The sequence below is a fragment of the Musca autumnalis genome, unplaced genomic scaffold (genome assembly GCF_047663935.1).
Source record: "Musca autumnalis isolate F117 unplaced genomic scaffold, ASM4766393v1 scaffold_3, whole genome shotgun sequence".
Taxonomy (NCBI): Eukaryota; Metazoa; Arthropoda; class Insecta; order Diptera; family Muscidae; genus Musca; species Musca autumnalis.
Window position 1 is genome coordinate 106,105,191 of NW_027411866.1, and position 7,829 is coordinate 106,113,019.

General features: G+C 36.8%; 1 protein-coding gene across 5 annotated transcripts in view; it reads right to left on the reverse strand.

Moving 5' to 3' along the window:
- Hers (Histone gene-specific Epigenetic Repressor in late S phase) overlaps positions 1-7,829 on the reverse strand; it is a 573,059-nt gene that overhangs the window by 163,122 nt on the left and 402,108 nt on the right. The gene's annotated exons all lie outside the window — the stretch shown is intronic.

The following is a 7,829-nucleotide window of genomic DNA, read 5'->3' on the forward strand; positions in this document are numbered from 1 at the left end:
TATTTGATTACTACAATCAGTTGAACTTTATTAAACCATGGGTTAGTTGACAAGACCATCTTTTGCAAACTTACAGCCTAATCGTATCCGTCTTTAAAGAATACATCTTTGTACTAGAACGACGTGAATTTTAAGCATATACACGTTTTCGTATCAACGCCTCAAATTTTGAATATTTCCGTTCGTTCTTTCTCTTGGAAAAATTAACAATATCGAGACGAGCATTGTCTTGCGAATAACCACTTCCTTTTGCCCGGTTAACATAAGTTATGTTCCTTTACTTACGTAAGGTTACCATTTGTTACCATTTTTAACCTGCAAAGTGTTCCATAACCCAAAAAACTGGTAAAACTGGAAGCCATTTTAAGAGAGTGAGAGAGAGCAAAAATACATTTCTCTTCTACCACAGGCTACCAGACGAATTTCTTCAGGTAAAAAATGGCAGAACTGTTTTTCGATATTTTTGACGATTATTTGACAATGAACAAAAAAACAGAAGAAAAAGGCGAACGCTGATAAAACAAAAATTCTTGAGATCTCGTCACCTAAGAGTCAAATTACAAATATGGAGGAATAAGCCGAGTAAGAGACAAAACTGTTAAAGTAACTACACCATGTGATATGTATTTCCATAAGCTTTCATACCTTACCCATTTTGTAGTAATCGGTTCAGTAGAACAGGGTCTAACCCGGTTTTGAACCTGGATTTTCGGGTCAAATAACCGGTTAACCGAATCCGCCCCGTGGAAATTATACATTAACGCATTAAACCCCCCCTCTGGCATTTTAATTGCTGCAAATATCAAATAATATATTGTTTGTACTGTTGTTTAGTTTTGAAATAATGTGGGTTACGCCTTTTGTGTTCTATGAAAATTACAGTATGCTGTTACGTCTATTGGCATTTCTTGAATAGGATCGTTATTTTTAAACGTAGAAGCTTGAAATTTTGCCAGAGCATGTATTTTAGCTTAATATATCAGATTCCATCAAAAAACGAATTTCGATTTCCATGTCGGTTACGTCTTCCGGCATTTATGGTGACGATATGTTTGTAGGTGTATCGTTTTTCTGTCTTGGGAGAAGCATACCCCGGAATGGCAGCTCCGGATTATGTTGGTGCGTGTCGGGACGGAGGAAACCCAGGACCAATATTGATGTGCTGGGTTTGTCACATCTTCGTCCACTACACTAAAATTTAGGTGAGATTCAATAGATGCGTGCACACAGCCCCCGGTGAGTCGTCATCAGAATACGAGACTCCACCGCAGTCCCCCCAACAGCAGCCGAATATGTACTTTTTAACACCAGCCGCTGCTTTTCCAATCCCTAAAAATGAATTCTTTTAAAACTTAATTGCAATGGAATCCGAGGTAAAATCGAGGAAACAGTCGATTTTATTAGTCGGAAGAATATCACGATCGCGGCGGTGCAGGAAACCAAGCTCAAAAACAACTGCAGTTTACAGCGTTGTTATGGTTACAACGTACTGAGAAAGGGTAGCACCAGAAGTGGAAGTGGGGGATTAATTTTCCTATTGCAGCAGTTTGTTCAATAAAGAGTTATCTAGCTTGAACCTAGCAGTAATGACCCGGAATCTATGGGGGTCGCAGTCAGGTGTAAACTGCCGAAGTAGAATTGGTTAAGGTATACTACCCGTCGATAAATAGTCCCAGCAAAAATACTCATTACAAATTGGCCTACTTTCTCATTATTTTAACACGGGCATGTCATAGGGAGTAATTACTTATCTTTTTGCACTTAAAAGTAAATAAATAAGTACTTAAATAAGTAGTTACGACTTGAAGTAACCAGGGAGTAACTACTTATTTAGCTACTTTTTAGTGGCCAAAAAATAAGTACTTACTCCCTATGACATGCCCGTGTTAAAATAATGAGAAAGTAGACCAATTTGTAATGAGTATTTTTGCTGGGGTTGTACTCCAGGTTATAGGCCCAACATAGGTCTAATTTGGAAAGTCATAACCGTCTGGTCTTGAGGGACTTTAATGTAAATCATGAGTTGTGGAATTCCGTTCTCGGAAATGAACAGAGGGGTGTAGTGCTGGCTGAGCAGATTGATAGCTTGCCGTTTTAAAATGTCAATGAGGACGCCCCTACGAAAATTAACGGCCTTGTTTCAGAGAGTTTTCTAATCACCGCTGCAGAGATAGCCGAGCCCTTCTGATGTTCGGTTATCAGAGAGGACGTCCCGAGACATCATCACTGCTGCAATCGCCCGTCATGCACCTGCTTTTCGATTGCCCAAAGTGAGCGAAATTTCCCAGCAGAGCGGACGGGATTAGCAAATGAGCGTAATGAGCTTCGCCGTGCCAGAGTCAGGGGAACTGACACAGGACGTGAACAGGTTGGTTGGTGAGCTAAGCGAAACAAGTGGTAAAACATCGGAAGAGTTGCAACATTGGAGCCAGAATAAGTGAATTGTGGGCAACGGTTAAGTCACTTTCAAACCGTGGAAAAAAGGAAGATAAGATCTCAATCACGTTTGGCGACATTATGCTGATGAAGAAGTGCGCAACTGATTTTAATCGACAGTTGGTCGCACACACCGGGTGTGACAGGGTGAAGAGAATACTACTACGCATTGCGAATGTCATCAGGACCATAAATCATCCAAAGCGTTGGCTCCTGATGAAATCTCCATGGTAATGCTGAAACAGCTGGATGTGCCTGAAGTCGAGTATCTCAACAAAGTTGGAAAAGGTGAATCGTACAGGCCGATTTCGCTTTTGTTGCCCATAGCAAAGACACTTGAGGCTTTACACCTCCACAGTACCAAATTACCGATCAGTCTGCACGCCATTTCCGCACATATTTAGGATTCAACCAGAGCAAGTCTTGCGATAGAGCAGTGATGGTGGCACTCGACTAATCAAAAGCCTTTGATTTTGTCAGGCACTCCACGCTGTTTATGGACATTGCGAAGATTACCCTCCGGCCAAGTTTAAAACTATGTATAATCAATTATATGTGTGGCTGCCAGTCTTACGCAGAATTCAGCAACAAGGAGTCCAAACTCCGTAGAATTCAGAAACAAGGAGTCCAAACTCCGTAAAGTGATACAGGGAGTTCGAAACTGTTTAACCTCTAATTCTCCTGTATTCAACACCCTCCAAACGGCATTGAGATCGTAACGTATGCGGATGATTTACGATCTTGGCGTCACCTTTTCCACTCGAGGAATATGCAAATATCAGCCACTCTGTTCACCACATGGACTGCAGAGGTGAGCATTGAGTTGAATGTCATGGTCGATGGTATCAGACTTCCAAACACCAAGATCCTAGGGGTCACATTCAACAGCATGTTCACGTCGTCCGCGCCAATGTGGTCAGCGAATATAAATAAGTGCAACTCGGTGGAAAAATATTCAAACGTGTCATCAATTCATTTTGATAGTTATCGTGCCAATAAATAGCTTTACTTGATCAACGTAGGAGCCTTTTAAAGATCTTGTGTTATTATGTCAAGAAGCATGGACTTACCAACCAAAAAATTATACTCAATTTATTAGTCAGTTTAGTTGATGCCGACAGGGTTTTAGTGAGTTTGTGTCATAACCTTTTGTGGCGGACGAAGTGAACCGATTAACCCATCTTTGGGCAAAATATTACGAGAGTTAAATTTTGGATCGTTCGTTCGAGAGTTATCATGCGCTTTAGCCAACCAGCAGACATACGGACGGGCAGTTCTAAATCGACTACAAATTGTCTGAAACGGATTTGGTCCTAGCATATGAGGGATCTAAAACCATTATTTCGATGGGCCACATTTTTGATCGTGACAAAAGTATATACCCTCGTTAGCCTAAAAACTGAGAGTAACTGCAATCCCTTATGTCGAAAATGGTACAACCGTTTTGTTGATGTTGTTTGCATAAAGTTAATTTTTTTAAATCTAATTAAATAAATTGCTACTTTTATGTCCACAGTTCACCCTTAACTACCACGTTTATATATTACCGCATTCAACAAACCCATTGGGATTCAAATGTCAATTCCTTTGCGTATACGACAAATAAATCCTCATCAAGAAGGTTAACCCTACAAAAGGCTATAATATAAACATGACCTAACGTATCTTTGATCTATCGCTCATATATCATCTATATGCACACTGAAAAAAGAGGAGGTAATTTGTACTTTTTATCATCCAACTATTTGTCGCAATATGTTGCCATAAATATTGTTTTTTTTTTATATAGTTTGACGATGGACTAGCAGCATTGCGGTGGGGCCCATCTGATTGAATAAAATAAACAAAAAATGAAAATTATTCAAAAGTGCGGCATTAGCTGTTTTATGTTTTGTTTTTTGGGACTGGCCAATAAAGTATGTCACTCAGTGTGCTATCTACAATTATATTTAGAGTTTATTAAGTTGGTCATCATGTTTGTAACACATGGGAAGATTTTTGTGAGAGTTGTTATGGGCAATGTTGTTCCACGGCGGCATATAAGTAATGGATATAAGTCTATGACTATAATATACGCTTGAGCGAAGGAATCTGGAACACCGAATTCAGCTCTACATATCGCAGCCTGGACAATTACCAAGTGTTCATTGAATTTGTCTCTATTTGTGTGGAGTATTGTGAGATGAGGGTATTGAAATATTCGCTCCGAAAGTACCTTCTTCTAGTTGTTTATTGCTTCCTTTTATCATTTCTTTCATTACAAATTTTGTGTGCAATGTTTGCAATAAAACTTGAATTTATCACAAATACAAACTTGGCCACTGCGGCTATTCACGATATGGAGATAGTTGGCCATATTCCCAAGAGGCAAACAAGAGGAGTAAGAGCGCTGAATGAAATACGGGCAACATTAAAATTACGAAAATTGCCAAGAAAAAAACTGTGTTTTCATTTCAAAGTTTGTTTTTTTTTCATCTTTTGCATTTAATATAAAGCAAATCTTTTCATATCTCTAAAGATGAAATAAATGAAGGAACCAAATAAATTGTCAGTGATGTTCCTCAGTTAGATGTTAGATGGGCTGTGGGCTATCTATGGCATAGCTGCAAGACGACTACTTTTATGTTTTGTGTTTGTGGGGTCCAGTCGCTACGTTTGTTCCTCCTTGAATACAGGAGGGTAATTTTTTTATTCAATTCAATTCATTGGCAAACGTAACGTAAGGCAAATTTGTAGAGTGTATGAATACAAGAAAAACATATTTTGAGCTCATCATTAATTTATATTCCGTACTGGGGCGGTAGAACATGAAAAAGCATTTCCTTTAAGATTTACGGGCAAATTGTGCTGCAATGCAATTTCTTTTGCTGATGTTGCTGAAAATGTAGATTTTTTCTCTGATTCGATTTTGGGTATATGGAAAAGCTTTCATCACAAGAACACAATTTTCTACTTGGCCGGGAACAGTGGGTAGAAATTACGAACATTTGGAACATTCTTTGGCAACTTCTAGACAGTTATTTAGGAAAAGTGGAGAGAAATCAACAAAATTGAGAAAGTTATAATGGAGCTTTTATTGTGGTTCCTAGTTATGGACATTTATTGTTTTATAATGGAATTCTAAATAAATGTCTACATCCAAATAATAAATGTCTAAAAATATTGTAGCATAAGGCCTAGTACATAGAGCTTATTTTTAAGCTTTTATATTCCTAATTTGACAAAAATACAAATTTTAATAATTAAATAAATCTTTTTTAGACTTGATATTCCTAATTTGATCAAAATATAAATTATAATAAATAAAAAATATGAAAATATGTATGTTGAGTTACGCTCTCATGCCACTTTTCATTACTTTTTAGTGGCGGGAACACTGTTTCTTCTTATAGTCGTTGGAAAATTTTGTGTTATATATGTGTGTGTGTGTTTTTTCATTCACTTTAATTTCTCGCTCATGTGTTAATGTCATGTCATTTGCTGCATTTAACCTGGATCCATTACAAATAATTATATTCTAAAATGTTGTTTTGATATTGCGATGCAATTTCTGTCTCTGTGTTTAATTAACAACAATTACACAGTTGATGGATGTGTGAAATTGGATGAATATGGGGATTTTAGTGCACACGTTACCAGTTTTTTTAAATAAATGTGATTATTTTTGGAAACGAATTGATGTCTTTATATGTTTGATCAGGAGAGATCAAAACTTGTACATCAAATTTAATCGATATTTGGTTTGTTCATTAAAATTTATTTCAGTTATAAAATTTAGAGCTTCTAAACCATTATATCAGGAAGCTTCTAGACCATTATATCAGGAAAACATAATATTAGGACCACAAGGATTACCTTCGGTAAAAAAAATTTAAAGTATTCTCCAACAGAACCTAAACTATAACCAAGCAAACATGTTGAACTTTTGTAAGACTGGTACTATTTTAAAGTAGGTTTTTAAATTTTGGAGGTAGGCACCGGAAGAGTAGATCAGTAAACATCATCTTCAAATTTGTCCTAAGATTCGCAGAAATTTTTTTAGGTAGTTTTTTTGGGTAGTATATTAGGAGGTGCAAAATTAGTAATAAATCGGTTGATTCATTTTAAAGTTATCGTGTGCACCAGCCAGACTGGCAATCGAACGACGCTGTTCAATGCACGGGATGGACTTGGATGAATTTTCTGCCAGTTTCTGTCATCTCAACAATTATGTGTTTGTGTTCGTTGACTTTTTCAATACCGAAATGCCTGGACTGAATAATTTTGGGCCGATCCGTGAAAGAGATGAACCCAGGGAAATGGACAATAATAGTGACAACCTAAATAAATTATAACGTACCCTGAATGACAACCTAAATAAATTATAACGTACCCTGAACTTGAAATATGTGTTTTGAATAGGTTTCAATAAGATGGGAAAAAGACAGTGAAGATCCATTGAAGATGTAGGTATGAGTCAATATTATATTTTTTTTTGCTACGCACAGTGGATCCACCCATTGGCCAAAAATAAAAAAAATGAATGTCAACATTTTGGTACAACATCTGGCAATTCTGACAGCTATGACATGGACCTATTTAAAAATATATTAATTTTTGTTTCATTCGAACGTGATCTTCTTAAGAATAGCTTCAAAAGTCGGAACATTTGACTAATATTTTTTGTTGTGAGTGCAACCTATATTTTAAGTGCAAGTAAATATATTCAAAATATCGCGACACTAATACGTATAGCAAAATATTATAGTGGATTTTGAAGGAGGAGGTAATAGCTTAATTTTCATTAAAAAATAGTGTTTTAGCGTGTTGTGGAATTCTAGTTAGCTGTATATTTTCTTAGTGTATTTTGTAATGCCAATTCGATCATATACTTAAATTTGACCTAAGGTTTTAGTCATGATGCCCGCCAGTGCCCACCTCGGGAATAATTTTCTAAAGTAGTTCATGGGTTTAAGATTATTCAGTATTAAAATCAGCTGCCATCTAGTGCCAGACTATAAATGCTGGGCCGCTGACTAAAACTGCCCTAGAATAGGGTTTCTATGGATATATTAGCGTATAACTCTGTTATCTGACCACGTACATTAATATAATTGGTATCAGTGACAAGATGAAGAAATCTTCTTCCAAATTTGTCTTACGTTGGCGGTATGTGCCTCCCAGGAAGAACGCTATAAGATCTGTATTCAAAATTTTATCAATTTTCAGACAAAAATGTTGTTTTTTTTTAATCCGCTAAATTGGTTGGATTTTATGCTGTTTTGGAGATTGTTTTGTTTCGCCAAGTCTATTTTTGAATTATAAGATAATTGGGACCTTGTTCATGTCATTTTGTATTAACAGCATAAAACAATTCTTATCGTATACCCCCTCCAGAGGGGAAAGGAGGGAGA